This window comes from Triturus cristatus, chromosome 11 (assembly GCF_964204655.1).
Source record: "Triturus cristatus chromosome 11, aTriCri1.1, whole genome shotgun sequence".
Lineage (NCBI taxonomy): Eukaryota > Metazoa > Chordata > Amphibia > Caudata > Salamandridae > Triturus > Triturus cristatus.
This window is the reverse complement of record NC_140594.1, coordinates 935,877,161-935,892,256: the sequence shown is the minus strand read 5'-3', so window position 1 is coordinate 935,892,256 and position 15,096 is coordinate 935,877,161.

Genomic DNA, 15,096 nt, shown 5'->3' with positions numbered 1-15,096 from the left:
ATCTCCATGGCTTCCCTTGATTGTGCGCCCTGCCACACTCGCCGGGGCGTTATCTCAGACTACCATATCTCACAGGTCCCCAGCTGGTTGCTCCTTACACCTGGTGACCGTCAATGCTTGAAGCAGTGCCCTTCTCCCCAGAGATGCCAGATTATTCCCTCCCAGGTGTATGACCCGCACATTAGGAGGAGGAATCCCCCCCACATGTCTTATTTATGCATGGAGGACTTCATGTCTTACAGCAGTGCCTTCCTACCCAGGAAAGACAACTCATTGCTCCTTATGTGTATGTCCCACTGTTAGGGAGGGAGACACTCCCCCCGGTCTGTGACACTGCTATCTACAGCAAGCTGTTACAGCGATAGCCTAGGCCCCCAAACCGAATTAACTCAGTAGTGGAAACAACACCTGTCTCCGATTCCTGCCTTCTGCCCCTCGTGCCACCATGAAGATGCACGAAAGGCCATGTACCAACCATTGCTCCTGGCCAAATAAAGAAATGCTGGGTTGCTAACACCCATAATTGAGCACTGCACACCTTTCTATACACTCCAGTTTGCACCTAAGCCTTTTTACTTACACCCTGCTTGCTCGAGCCCCTCTCCAGGTCCACCAAACAAGTCCAAGGCCACTTTAAGCAGTTGAAGCCCCATCTTCTTCAAAACCCCGTGGCCTAGGCAAGCAAAAGCCTAACGCACATGCCCCCAATTGTTGCCTAACTTACACCTAGAGGACTTTATCTCTTGCAACAGATCCCTCTTCCCCAAGAGAAACAAGTGTGTGCACAGGGCCGGAGTTTTTGGCTATTGGAGTCCTGTGGTAAGTCATGCGCATAACTTGCCGGCCCTTTCGTTTCCTATTGCCTGCACGTCCATCACCGTCTGCAAGCGATCAAAGATGCTGAGTCACCCTGCTATTGTCTTCACCCTGGCGTGAGTTACCCCCTGCCGAACTACTGCTATGATAACCTGGAAGCATACTAGTGGATGTTGAGAACGGGAGGTGTGGAATACCCAGCCCAGATTGGGATGTTGCTGGGAGCAGGAAAGGACATGTAGGAGGCTCTAATCCACTTCAAGTTATGTCTGAGTACAACCACAGCCCCAACTGAAAGTATTGGTGCTGGCCAAGTCCAGCACTAAGCGCCGCCTGGCCTCTCATGCGCCTGCCCCTAGACAGGCTATTGACCTTTACTACCTGTATGTTAATAGGTGTAACGCCCTGAACGTCTCAGGATCGTTTAACAGACACGATAATGAGAACGCAACCACTTGTGAAGGTTTAGTTATTTTAATGAAGGCAAAAATAATACAAGGAATAAACAAAGGTTATAGTCACTGGAATCCTCCAGGCTAAGTACGTTACCAGCCCACAGCACGGATGGTCCTAACCGTCCTCTGCATATACGCCGATCCCGGCGTATGCCAACAGAGGGCAGGAATGAAATGGCCGACAATGCCAATCGGTAGGCTGTGAGGGGCACGAAGAGTGTTGGGGAGAATCGAGGAGTCAGGGAAACACCCAGCCGGGGTCTCTACCTGAAGGGAGCAGCCGCTCAACCTCTTCCTCAGACTGCACCGGGACGCGGAGTCACCTCCTGGTGATACGTCACCGATACCCCAATCACAAGCAAAGAAGACTGAACCGAGAGCAGCCGCTCGATCGATCCTGTGGACTTCCGAGTCTGTAACGCGGCAAACACCTCCTGGTGTGCGTTACAGCTGGCAGTCCCTGTATCTCTGGTCGGGCTGGGAGTTACGACTCCATCCAGCAAAAGCGCCTCTGCGCTTTGACTCAGCCGAGTCAAAAAGCGAAGCTCAATGGTTATCTGGTAGAGCTTCCGGGTCCTTCACAGGTGACGATGGGGCAAGACACGGCCCAGGGAGTAACGACTCGACCTACCTCCGTTCTTGCCTTACTGGAGCACCACTCCGGAACACTGCTCTTCACTAAGCAGGTACATCGGTGTAAACACAATATCCGACAGCGTTGTACCTCCCGGTTCCTCCCTTTATAGGGCGTGTTTTCCTTGAGTTATGTAACAGCTCTCCTGTTTACATAAGGGCGTGTTTTCCCTGAGTTTGTAACAGCTCTCCTGTTTACATAAGGGCGTGTTTTCCTTGAGTTATGTAACAGCTCTCCTGTTTACATAACCTCTCAACCGCTAAGCATCCTGGGAGATGTAGTCCGTTTTCGCTGGTTACCGTTTTCCTCCCCTCGCATGACAGGAATTCTTGACAATAGGGGACTATTATATGACAGGTCAATGCCTTTGCTACTGACACATGTGCAGACTCTTATGGAGCCCCTTGTGGTCTTTCCATTTGCTGGTTGGCACCAAAAGCTGCCTGGCACATATAACGCTCTACCGTACCTCTATCAGGTACTTTTTCCATACCCCCTATCTTCACCCTGCATCAATCAATTAGTTGATACCCCCAAATGGCCGGTATCCTCTGGCACCGCATCCAGAACACTTTACCCCAATCAGGTGTGCTAAATAACATTCGCAAGGAGGTGGATCAGGGCCATACTACTCTTTTGGTCCTATTAGACTTGACAGCAGCCTTCGATACCCTATCCCCAGTGACCCTGACATCTTGTCTGAGGGAGATGGGGGTGGAAGGATCGGCCCTGAGTCTTCTGGCCTCTTTTCTGGATCAAAGAGAACAGAGGGTTAAACTAGGCAAATTCCTATCTCCGTCCCTGCCTGTCCAAGGTGGGGTCCCACAGGGTTCGGCTCTTAGTCCTACCCTTTTTAATATCTATGTGGCCCCACTTGCCAAGCTAATAAGATCTTATGGGATGGAGGTGGTCTCCTATGCGGACGATACCCAGATCATGGTGTCCCTCTCACACCCTGGCAACTCCTCTGCTCTCAGCTTCAAAAACTGCATGGAGGCAGTTTCTAAATGGATGATTCTCAATTCTTTGAAGCTGAATGGTGAAAAAACGGAGGTTCTTGTCTTTGGTGGTAAGAGTGACTTATGGCCGGCTGAGTGGTGGCCCCCCTCCTTGGGATTGTGTCCGACTCCCACCGACTCAGCTCGCAATTTGGGAGTCCTGATTGATCCCTCTCTTTCCATGAACCAACAGATAAATAGAACGGTGTCTACTTGTTGGGGCATTATCAAAATCTTAAGAAAAATAAAACACTATCTTGCTCCCCCTGCGCGTAAACAAATTGTGGTTGCCCTTGTGATTTCACGACTTGACTATTGCAATGCCCTTTACTCTGGTCTAGACAAGGGTTTGGTGCAGCGACTACAAATTGTTCAGAACGCAGCTGCCAAATTTGTGACGGACGCCCGAGGCTTTCCTCGGCTACTCTTGTCAGGAAGAGCCTGCATTGGCTTCCTATCTCTGCCAGGATCACTTTTAAGATCCTCAGCCTTACGTATGCGGCGATATCAGGCCAGGGAGCCGGAGGGGTCAAGAACCTCTTAGTACCCTATGTCCCCTCTAGAAGTCTCCGTTCCTTAGAAAAGAACTTGCTATCTGTGCCTCGTTTCAGGAGAGCTAGGTGGGGAGGAAGGTCCTTCTCTTATTTAGCTCCCAAGCTTTGGAATGCTCTCCCCATGGAAATTAGAGCTCAACCTTCGGTCCCCCTGTTCAGGAAAGCATTAAAGACTTGGCTCTTTGTTAAGGCATATCCGTGAGCTGGGTTCTGTGTTTTTGATCGTATTGTTAGGCGCCTTGATGCCTTTGGGCTTAGTTTGCGCTATATAAATCGTTTTTCATTCATTCATTAATTCAGGTGCTAATCCTGTAAAGTGGGGATCCAAACTTGATAACAGTGCCACTACCAATGTTCATTATTAGTGAACTGCCTTCGTCCCCTGGATAGCTAGAAGGAGCTAGGATGTGGAGGACATCCCCCACCCACGTGTAGGAAATTATTGTAGAGCCCGATCTTCATTCCCCAGGGTGTAAATAGTACCAATGTGATTGGACCCGATGACAACAGCGTCACGTTTAAGATTCTCAGTATCCCGCCAGGACCCCACTTGCCTTACTTCTTGGACCTAGGTACTCCAGACACGGCGCACATGCGTGCCCGTCCCATAGAAACCCGCCGAACCAATCGCAGGCCCTCGTGCGAAGAAAAACAATACATGGCCAGAATGTGCCAATATGTGTCCAAAGAGATAATACCAGTAAAAGGCTATTGTGTCAGCCAGTCCAGCAGTGGAGTCAAAGCGGAATGGACTAAGTGTGGGCTAGGACAAAGGTGGAGGTATATGGGCGGTGACTGCCGGCCCCAAGGTCTGTGCCCTGCTGCTGCTTCACCAAATAACAATGGCCCTGAGTCTGAAAATGTTGATGTTGTGATACAACTTAAGATAATGTGGGCAGAGATATATCCGTCAGTTCATGGTTCAATCACATGTGTAGTTCGACTGAAATGTGTGTATCACTGTGACTCTATTGGGAGGGTGACAGTTGATCGAGTCCTTCCCCCTGCAGGTTACAAATCCTATTGTCTAACATGTATAGTAATCTGTGAATAAAAGCATGACAGTCACAATCCTCCCACTGTTGGAACATAGCTGCAGTTCCCTGATATTACGCAAATAATATCTGACACCCACCAATTCTTCATAATTGCTGGCTTTACTGTGAAGTGTGCCCAGTTCAAGCACTGCTATTCCTTTACACTTCTTTTCTTTCTATAACTGCAAAATGCGAGGTCATTGTAGGCACCCGTCCCCTTGCTGAACGAACAAAATTGCGAGCACAACTTTGTCCGGAGACATTCCCTCATTCTTTCAAGCGCAGCAATGTGGCAAGTCCGATACAGGGTTAGAACGCCCCTCTATTTACCCTGAACCTAGAAGCCCTGGACTGCTGGTCCTGTTACCAGGGACAGTGTGGTGTTTCCCCCCGCTGGTAACATGTTGGTGCCCACAGACACCTGCATTGTATAACAAGTGAGGCCCAAGCTGTTTAGCAGTTCACTCCTAGTTTGCCAACTATGCTTTTAATCCAATAGTCATTCTCATTAGAGCGGTTGACAAACCCAATCATTCCACACGTGAGCTCACATTTATTGTGAAATTGGGTATCCATTGCATTCAACAGCAGCCAACAAACGCCCGTCATTTTAGCCCTAGTGGCATCTGTGGAAGCCAGGTCCTGCCACTCTCTACTAGTCTGTCTGTGGTCAAGTTGACAATGAATGTTGTGCCTCAAGCTTAGCTCCCAAGCCCATAGCTGGTACCAAGACATTGGCGGCAAACTCCCAAGGCTACTGAGACAGAATTATCTGCACTGGCAGGTTGAGGAGGAAGTACCGGCGTGAGACAGTGAGTTCTTGAACTAATGGCCCCCAGATACCCCTGAAAATGAGTTACGTGCAATTAAAATAAAGGGCCAACCCCTAATACACCTGTCCCAACACCTAGGTGAGAAAGATTAGTCCATTCTCGATGTGGTTTTTTGGGGGTTTTTTACATTTATTTTTCTTCCTCTGTCCGAAGTGGCAGCATTTATACATAAGGCAGAGACAGGGCAACGTGCCTCACTCCAGGTGGCCCAAGGACCCTGTAGGCCACGCAGCGAAGAATCCGCTCAATGCAAATACAACCCCATCTTTTACTGCAAAGTCCATTTGGTTAAAACGGCACCCTGGATGTAAGCGTTGTCCTATGTCTGCAAAATCACCCCCACAGCATAAGATGTCCCTCCGCGCGTCCAGAGGCCACTTCAGTTTGCACCACCTTGCTCCTGACCTGCTGCCAGTCCTAGTAACATGATAACTACTAACCCAAACAATTGTGCAAGTGTGAATATTCCGAATATTCCAGGCCTCCAGGGCTATAAGGATGGCATGGGCAGCAGGCAATAGATTTAATGTATGTTGAAATAATTCTCCGATGCTGTGGCCATCTCTAAAACAGAGACAGCGCCCAGAGTGGCTGGCTGTCACCATCGCTGACAATTAAGTGACGGTGCTGAGGACCGGAAACCACCCGGCCAAATACTGCGGGAGGAGGTCACCCGCTGCAACACCTGCATTGCACGGCTCCATGGACCTGGCTGAGGAGCTGCATTACCACTGATGTTGATGCCTGGAGTGCATGGATGGACCGCCTCCTCCATTACAGCTAACCACCACCAAGTGCAGACCCTTCATGATTACATAAACAACGAAAGCTCACACAGCAATATCCTCAAAACCCCACAAGTCGCCATAAGTTGTTTTGACTTCAGTCGATTAGTTAGATTGCCCACATGCACTTTAGGGAACATTAGGCATTCGACATGCCAATTCTATACCATGAAGAATGGCCGACAGTTGCCAGCTTTTCCTAATACCAGTGAAGCACTGTCGCTTGGTCACTGCTCTTCCCGAGGTCTAATTTCACTGTAGAGACAGCATTCTTACCCTAATTCATTCTAGCCAGGCAGTTCCCTAGAATGCCACCATGTACAGGACAACGTGTGCCACTTCCAACTTCAGAATAAAACCCTTCATGTGCGTCACTGTCTACTGACCACCCCAAGGCTAGCACGCGGTTTCTATCTGACAGACCGGCTTGACTCAGTTCAAACCGCAGGTTTCCTCGCTAAACTATCAGCCAGTAGCAGCGTAATATCCTGGCCCATGTTTTGTTGAAGGCCGACCACTGGCGGAAAGAGAGCAAGGAGTGCAGCAGCCTAACACAGTGCTAGGGCCACGTGTTGCTATCCAAGCCCACCGCCAATGAACACCTGACAACAACTGAGGCAGTCAATCCCATACCCCCATGCCTCCTCGCAATGTTTGCGCCCACGCCTTTGGCTGTGAGCCTATAGTGAAACAGCTGGCTGCCACAGCGCCCGTTACCGGAGCATAGAGAACATTGAATTGGAAACTTGCAAATGGGTCTGCTCGTGGAAATTATTCATCAAAGAACACGAGCGCTTATGGCCCTCCATCCAATACGTGAAAACGCGAGCAGTATTTCACTAAGCAAAGCCACGGCATCACTCAGTAAGCACCCTGCCCAGCTTGAGAAAGGTAATATCAAGTAAATACTATAGCTGTCACCGTCATGGTTCTTTGTCACTGCATCGCCCAATAAAACCGCTTGGCACATGTTTTACTAACATCAAAGGGAACAAACCATACTGCATGTTGAAAGTTATAGATTGGGTTCCCCTGATAAACCCTTAGATCAGCACATCAGATACTGGAGATCACGACCCCATGTGCCAGCGCTGCACAGGGCACAGGCCAGGCTCCGGAGCCACAGCTCCTGGGCCGTGCAGCTCTGTTCCCCCTACCACGGCGGGCCAGGTGTGCCCATACCTCGCCTCGACAGCCGCGTGCAAGGACCTGAGGGAAGGATGCTGGGGAAGCCCACCTAGCTTTTCTGATATGCTATAAACTTTTAAAAAGCTGACCGCTGGCCTCTCCCCGAGCACAATTCACACCCAGGGTATAAATCACTGCACCGCACCGCCCATGTCCGTTCACAGGTCATGCACCCGGCAGGAATGCGATTCCCAAACAAAATTGGATCCCGGGCAGACAGCAAGGCCGTAGACCATCCTTCCTGTTGCTCGTGCCTCCTACACATGCCCCACAAGCCATGGGCCTGCTTACCAGGCGGCTCCGATTGCATTGTGCCTGGGGCACCGGCAACAAGGCTGCTACACGTTCACTCCTTCCATGTCTCTCAGGCCGTCCCTTACCTACTCGCCCAAAAAGAGTGCCAGAACTCCTGAGAAACCCGGTCCTAGGGCCCGAAGCATGCTTCTCTCAGGAGGGTCGGAGTGCTTGAGAGCACCGTGAAAAGGGGGAGGGGAAGGGAGCATGGTGCTGCAGGAAAAAAGGGGGCCCCCAGGCTTACTGCATGGCCAGTGACCTTTGCCTGGTAATCCCAGAGGGGAGTACCCAACTGCCTTAGAAGACACCAAAACCGGACAATGACAACACTGCTCATCTCCCTTCACACCATCATAACCGACCCTCTCTGCCTCTCCACATCTCGCTCTACATTGTCGATGGGACTCCGCACCCCCGTCCCCCGCTTCCGGGACTCAGAGCAACCCTGTAAACTGTTGGCTCAAAGTAGTGGAGAGAATACACCCCGGCCCTAGCATGGTCGCAAGTGGCCCGAACCAGCACTGGTGTGCATCGGAGGTCGCGCCTGCTTTTTTATTGTTTGTTTTTTTGCATATTTATATAGCGCAAACTCGACCCGAAGGTATTGGAGCGCTTTACCCGAGCTCCGTAATTACATTACATGTTCAGGAACGGTGAGACTAAGTGATTTGCCCAGAATCACAGGATGTGGACGCGACCCCGAGGCTCGAACCCTGGTTTCCGGCACCAAAGTCGGCAGCCTAGCTGTTGGGCCGCCGAGGCTCATGCACCCACCTGGTTAACATTACGCGACTACTACCCCTTCGCTACACCGGATTAGAAACCTGGCTTCTTAGTAGAAGAGTCGGAGACCAAGCTCGCTCAGCCGCCGAAGCTCCTGACCACTGAGATCACTCCCAGACTTCTCAATTAAGCGGTGATCAACCCTGCGGTGATGGGCCCGGTTGGCTTCCCCCGTAAACAGACACCCCTTGCGGCACCAGACCTAAGCCCCGCCGCAAAACTGTATTCCTGGACGGAGGAGCCTGCACGGCACCCGCTGCCCCACAACGTGGCAGAATGCCCCCCCCCTCTAAAGCGTATACCCGCGCACAACTACTCCCCCGTCCAAAAACCTTCCTTGTCGGCAACGGAATCCCCGGCGCCCCCACATGGGCCAAGGCATAGGCCAAGGCCTTAGCCCCCACCGCTCTTGGAACCACGAGCCCCGGGGGGTAGGGGCCTGCACGGCCCTGCGGGAGACAGACCCAGTTGGGCCATGGCCACCTCTACCGCGTGGGCAGGGGCCTCCCGGAAACGCTGCTGGCTAGGGGCCCAGCTCGCCCCCCCTCACCGGAGGGGGAGAGCCTCTACCACCACCACCTGTGACACCGAGAGCTGCCCAAACCTCCCCCCCTCCCGCGGGCCGCAGCCGGGCCGTTCAGCCCAAGGTGCTACCCGGGACTGGGTAGAACAGGCGAGGGGAGAGGGGGGGTATGCACTCACCGCGCTGGAGATGCAGCAGCTCAGGGGACACGACCAAAACGGCATCGGGGTAGTGGGCAAAGAGGGTGCCCAGAGGGCGGGAAAGAGGTATATGTACCTTATCCCCCGCCCCCCCCTTTCCCGGAAGTGACGCGGCACACCTGGACCCCTGAGGGTCCCAAACACTGGGAGGCTGCCTCCTGTGCCTCTTGTGGCACTAAATAGGCCGCCCTTTTAGTGGGTCTCCTTCGTGGACCCCGGGAAGCCTGCAGAGGGAGGTGTACAGGAGGCGCCGCTTCCCAGGAGCTAGAACTGGTATCACGCCTGGGGCTGGCCCCTGAGGACACACATGTGATCTTTACATGTGAAAGCATCGCCTTATACATAATATATTGAGCATCAGTCAGAGTGTGCACCTCTCCTTCTTTTTCCCTCTGTGGTGCAGATGTGCCCAGTCCTGGGCGTGCACTTAACACAACTGGGCACTCTGGGAGTTGTGGTTCTGTTGTTCCTAGCAGCTTAACGCACTTCACACCAAGGACTTGTAGAGAGTGTCTCTGGTTTACACACACAAACTTCATGTATGTTCTCACTAACCCAAACTATACCCTGGGTATGTCTGTGGTCTCTCGCACCCTGCGGCGCATGGTGGCCTCATGGCATTTCTGGCAGCCTCCTCGAGTGCGTTATGGAGTGTAATTATGTGGAATGGTATTTTGTGTTGTGGAGTGGAATATATTGGAGTTTAATTATGTGGTGTGCTGTTGAATTTTGTGGCATGATGTGGAATTCTGTGATGCGGATTGGATGTATGTGGTGTGTTGTGTTTGGGCCGGTGCTAGGCATGGGCAGTGTGGGCAGCAGCCTAGGGTCCCATGCATGTTAACATACAAGAGGGGACTCACAGCAGTGCCTTTTAAGAGACAGTTATTTTGGTGGTGTAGTGCTGTGAAGCCCAAGGGAGAGGGACCCCTCCCCTGGGCCTCCCAGCCGGGCCAAATGGACTTCAGGAATCTAATCGCTGTATCTGCATGAAAACAGTGATTAGATGAGTATTTAATGTGCCCTTAGGTGTGAAGTGATCCCTGCTTCTGCATGAATGAAAAGCAAGGGATCTTGCAGAGCTCGCAATAAAATATAGAAACACATTGCATCACAATGAACATTGCTCACCTTAGGGTTGCCAGGTTCCCAAGAAAGAAAATACTGACCTTGTGTTGTTTTTTAAAAGTCTGAAAAGGCCCAGACGTTATACTAAATAAGACTTTAAAATAATAGTATGTATTTATCTGTATCATTACTTTTCTGCCTTTCTTCACTTTAACTATTAGTCCGGTATTGATAATGCATCTACAGAACACATTAAAAAGTATTTTCTTTTTATATCTGCTGTTTGAAGTATGTACAGGTAAGGGTTAAAAATACCGGGTTTAGGAAATTTTGCTTCTTTTTTATTCCAGCCAGGACATGAACATTGTTATATCCTGAGTATTACATTTAATTGTAATCAGCCTAGGTCCTCCTAGCTGCTCAGCCAGAGTGAGAGATGGTAATGGAATGTTGGTGTGACTGTGATGAATGGAATGCCTGGGTGCCTGTGTGGATGAGTGGTGACAGTTGGAGATGGGCTGAGCAGCTAGGAAGGCTGCTCCTGGTGGGGCTGGTGTTGGAGCTGGTACGTGGCTGATCCTTGATTGATACCACTTGACTTGGAACTAATAAAGAAGACTTAGAAACGTACAACATGGCTACCAGTGTCTTCATGTACAGAACACAACACCAGGACATGAACATACTGGCGGTTCTGGTAGAAAACCAGCCAGGTGGCAACCAGTCTCACCTAGGATAAAGACAAAGGGGCAAAGAAGCACAGAGAATAGTGGTAGAGTGCATATAAAGGGGGTATGACAAAGGAAAGAACTAAGATAAGAGATGGGGGAGAGATGATAGAGTAAAAGTACAGCAGAGAAGACACAGATGAACGCAACTGGGGCAGAACGGCAACAAAGAGCAAGAGGCCTGAGGAAACAGAAAGAAGAGCAGTGTATGTGACAGGCTGAATCAGTGAGAGAAGGGAAAAGGCTGAAAAGAGCCGGCAATAAACATGGGCAATATGAGCAGCTGCCAGGGCCCTGCTCTCAGTTTGAAAACATGGGGTCCTGCTTCTTTGCGAAATGCCTTACTATCAGTCAGCCCACCTGCTCCTCCAGTACCCCCTTCCCCTATCCGATCACATCACAAATGTATTTTTCAAGGGAGGTGTCTTGACCTCCCCCGTCCAAGGGCGTGGTGGCATTTCTGGGGATGCAGGGTTGGAGAAAGGAAAACAGTGGGTCGGGAAGTGGACAGTAGTAAAGCCAACAATTGTGTTGGCTCACAACATCGGGAGCAGGGCAGCACCTCTCTTAAAAACCTGCCTTGAAGCCTTGCCTGCCTTTTCTGTTTTGCGTTGCCAGACAACAAAAAGGCCCCTTTATTCCAAGAACCAGCTGGATGTCATCAGATGAGGAGAGGTTGTTTGGGGGAGGAGGGAGCAGCCAGAAAAGACTGTCAAGGCAGGGCAGGGTTTAGGAAAGCTTAGTCACCTGGGCCTTGAAGCACTGCATCAGGCTGCAAGGCCTATGTGGCCCCTTCCCTTGCTGCAATTATCCAGTTCTGTGTGGCCCAGGGTAGGGCCCCCCTCTCCTTAACCTCAGTGCTGTGAAGCCCATGGGATAAAACGTCCTCACCTGAATCTCGCCTCCTAAAATATTTTAATTAATTTGATTTTGGTTCTGTATCCTTAATAAGCTCAGCTACCATATCAATCTCATAGGTCCTTCGATGAATCTTGTTCTGTGCTGAAAGGGATTGGAATACTAAGAGGATAAGCAACTATCATATGAGGACCTGGAAAAGATAATTGCTAATATTCAATAACAGAAACAGCTCCCTTGTAACCCCCCGAACCCTTTGACCATTAAATAGATTTGTTTTAGCCACAACCAAATAAATGCCACAGAATCAGCAGAGAAATGTTATATATTATTTAGTTTAAGTATCGAAGGATTAACATACAGACTTAGCTTTAAATTGTTCGCCATAAGTTGGCAGGGTATGCTCAGACGTGAGTTTCTTGCTCACTTTGTCACTGGATTCAAGCAAGCCTGGCTGAAGACGGCTGAAATGCCAGAAACCGGTCCTAGGAAGCTTGTTTCCGGTCCAGGGAAGACATGGCTTGGCAGTTCGGGCTGGACTGTTCCCATGAGGCACAGGGTCAGACTGATTTGCATATGGCCATGTCTGAACTGGGGTGGCAGAGTGGGCTAAAGAACGGTGATTGATTAAACCCAGATCAGTTGACTGGGGGTGTGTGCTTGCAATGTTCAACACTCCGTCCATCATTTCCTTTGGTTTTTGCGTTGTTCGCCATAAGTTGGCAGGGTATGCTCAGACGTGAGTCCCTTTCTCACTTTGCCACTGGATTCAAGCAAGCCTGGCTGAAGACGGCTGAAATGCCAGAAACCGGTCCTAGGAAGCTTGTTTCCGGTCCAGGGAAGACATGGCTTGGCAGTTCGGGCTGGACTGTTCCCATGAGGCACAGAGTCAGACTGATTTGCATATGGCCATGTCTGAACTGGGGTGGCAGAGTGGGCTAAAGAACAGTGATGGATTAAACCCAGATCAGTTGACTGGGGGTGAGTGCTTGCAATGTTCAACACTCCGTCCATCATTTCCTTTGGTTTTTGCTTTATTCACCATAAGTTGGCAGGGTATGCTCAGATGTGAGTCCCTTGCTCACTTTGCCACTGGATTCAAGCAAGTCTGGCTGAAGACGGCTGAAATGTCAGAAACCGGTCCTAGGAAGCTTGTTTCCAGTCCAGGGAAGACATGGCTTGGCAGTTCGGGCTGGACTGTTCCCATGAGGCACAGGGTCAGACCGATTTGCATATGGCCATGTCTGAACTGGGGTGGCAGAGTGGGCTAAAGAACGGTGATGGATTAAACCCAGATCAGTTGACTGGGGGTGAGTGCTTGCAATGTTCAACACTCCGTCCATCATTTCCTTTGGATTTTGCTTTGTTCGCCATAAGTTGGTATGGTATGCTCAGACGTGAGTCCCTTGCTCACTTTGCCACTGGATTCAAGCAAGCCTGGCTGAAGACAGCTGAAATGCCAGAAACCGGTCCTAGGAAGCTTGTTTCCGGTCCAGGGAAGACATGGCTTGGCAGTTCGGGCTGGACTGTTCCCATGAGGCACAGGGTCAGACTGATTTGCATATGGCCATGTCTGAACTGGGGTGGCAGAGTGGGCTAAAGAACGGTGATGGATTAAACCCAGATCAGTTGACTGGGGGTGAGTGCTTGCAATGTTCAGCACTCCGTCCATCATTTCCTTTGGTTTTTGCTTTGTTCGCCATAAGTTGGCAGGGTATGCTCAGACGTGAGTCCCTTTCTCACTTTGCCACTGGATTCAAGCAAGCCTGGCTGAAGACGGCTGAAATGCCAGAAACCGGTCCTAGGAAGCTTGTTTCCGGTCCAGGGAAGACATGGCTTGGCAGTTCGGGCTGGACTGTTCCCATGAGGCACAGGGTCAGACTGGTTTGCATATGGCCATTTCTGAACTGGGGTGGCAGAGTGGGCTAAAGAACGGTGATGGATTAAACCCAGATCAGTTGACTGGGGGTGAGTGCTTGCAATGTTCAACACTCCGTCCATCATTTCCTTTGGATTTTGCTTTGTTCGCCATAAGTTGGTAGGGTATGCTCAGACGTGAGTCCCTTGCTCACTTTGCCACTGGATTCAAGCAAGCCTGGCTGAAGACAGCTGAAATGCCAGAAACCGGTCCTAGGAAGCTTGTTTCCGGTCCAGGGACGACATGGCTTGGCAGTTCGGGCTGGACTGTTCCCATGAGGCACAGGGTCAGACTGATTTGCATATGGCCATGTCTGAACTGGGGTGGCAGAGTGGGCCAAAGAACGGTGATGGATTAAACCCAGATCAGTTGACTGGGGGTGAGTGCTTGCAATGTTCAACACTCCGTCCATCATTTCCTTTGGTTTTTGCTTTGTTCGCCATAAGTTGGCAGGGTATGCTCAGACGTGAGTCCCTTGCTCACTTTGCCACTGGATTCAAGCAAGCCTGGCTGAAGACGGCTGAAATGCCAGAAACCGGTCCTAGGAAGCTTGTTTCCGGTCCAGGGAAGACATGGCTTGGCAGTTCGGGCTGGACTGTTCCCATGAGGCACAGGGTCAGACTGATTTGCATATGGCCATGTCTGAACTGGGGTGGCAGAGTGGGCTAAAGAACGGTGATGGATTAAACCCAGATCAGTTGACTGGGGGTGAGTGCTTGCAATGTTCAACACTCCGTCCATCATTTCCTGTGGTTTTTGCTTTGTTCGCCATAAGTTGGCAGGGTATGCTCAGACGTGAGTCCCTTGCTCACTTTGCCACTGGATTCAAGCTAGCCTGGCTGAAGACGGCTGAAATGCCAGAAACCAGTCCTAGGAAGCTTGTTTCCGGTCCAGGGAAGACATGGCTTGGCAGTTCGGGCTGGACTGTTCCCATGAGGCACAGGGTCAGACTGATTTGCATATGGCCATGTCTGAACTGGGGTGGCAGAGTGGGCTAAAGAACGGTGATGGATTAAACCCAGATCAGTTGACTGGGGGGGGAGTGCTTGCAATGTTCAACACTCCGTCCATCATTTCCTTTGGTTTTTGCTTTGTTCGCCATAAGTTGGCAGGGTATGCTCAGACGTGAGTCCCTTGCTCACTTTGCCAGTGGATTCAAGCAAGCCTGGCTGAAGACGGCTGAAATGCCAGAAACCGGTCCTAGGAAGCTTGTTTCCGGTCCAGGGAAGACATGGCTTGGCATTTCGGGCTGGACTGTTCCCATGAGGCACAGGGTCAGACTGATTTGCATATGGCCATGTCTGAACTGGGGTGGCAGAGTGGGCTAAAGAACGGTGATGGATTAAACCCAGATCAGTTGACTGGGGGTGAGTGCTTGCAATGTTCAACACTCCGTCCATCATTTCCTTTGGTTTTTCCTTAGC